Source organism: Arachis hypogaea, chromosome 16, assembly GCF_003086295.3.
Source record: "Arachis hypogaea cultivar Tifrunner chromosome 16, arahy.Tifrunner.gnm2.J5K5, whole genome shotgun sequence".
Taxonomy (NCBI): Eukaryota; Viridiplantae; Streptophyta; class Magnoliopsida; order Fabales; family Fabaceae; genus Arachis; species Arachis hypogaea.
In genome coordinates this window covers 58,696,666-58,697,710 of record NC_092051.1, presented here as the reverse complement: position 1 = coordinate 58,697,710, position 1,045 = coordinate 58,696,666, and the positions used below count along the sequence as shown (strand labels likewise).

Here is a 1,045-nt window from a genome sequence, read left to right as displayed (position 1 = left end):
AACCTGTTTCTTCCACCATTGTTAAAGCCTTATTGAGGCTTTTGTTGATCCTTCCATGAGAAATTTGGATGATTTCTCCATGAGGGATTATAGGCGTTTCCATAGGGTTTACCCATGTAATTCACCTCTGCTATTGCAGGGTTCTCAGGATCATAAGCTTCTTCTTCAGAAGATGCCTCTTTAGTACTGTTGGATGATTCCTTCAATCCATTCAGACTCTGAGAGATCATATTGACTTGCTGAGTCAATATTTTATTCTGAGCCAATATGGCATTCAGAGTATCAATTTCAAGAACTCCTTTCCTCATAGGCATCCCATTATTCACAGGATTCCTTTTAGAAGTGTACATGAACTGGTTATTTGCAACCATGTCAATGAGTTCTTGAGCTTCTGTAGGCGTTTTCTTTAGGTGAATGGATCCACCTGCAAAATGGTCCAGTGACATCTTTGATAACTCAGACAGACCATCATAGAATATATCCAGGATGGTCTATTCTGAAAGCATGTCAGAAGGACACTTTTTGGTCAGTTTCTTGTATCTCTCCCAAGCTTCATAGAGGGATTCACCTTCTTTCTATTTAAAGGTTTGAACATCCACTCTAAGCTTACTAAGCTTTTGAGGAGGAAAGAACTTGGCTAAGAAAGCTGTGACCAGCTTATCCCAAGAGTTCAGGCTATCTTTAGGTTGAGAGTCCAACCATACTCTAGCTCTGTCTCTTATAGCAAACGGGAAAAGCATAAGCCTGTAGACCTCGGGATCAATCCCATTGGTCTTAACAGTATCACAGATCTGCAGGAATTCAGTTAAGAACTGAAAAGGATCTTCAGATGGAAGTCCATGAAACTTGCAGTTCTGTTGCATCAGAGAAACTAATTGAGGTTTAAGCTCAAAGTTGTTTGCTCCAATGGCAGGGATTGAGATGCTTCTTCCATGTAAATTGGAATTAGGTGCAGTAAAGTCACCAAGCATCTTCCTTGCATTGTTATTATTTTCGGCCATGTCTCCTTCTTTTTCGAAATTTTCAATCAGATTTTCTCCAGAGA

General features: G+C 39.9%; 1 non-coding gene across 1 annotated transcript; it reads left to right on the top strand.

The window, feature by feature from the left end:
• The first annotated feature begins 500 nt into the window (after nucleotides 1-500).
• LOC112760548 (small nucleolar RNA R71) lies at nucleotides 501-608 on the top strand. The gene has a single exon (XR_003180983.1). It is a non-coding gene; the product is annotated as a small nucleolar RNA R71 (small nucleolar RNA).
• Nucleotides 609-1,045: the final 437 nt, after the last annotated feature.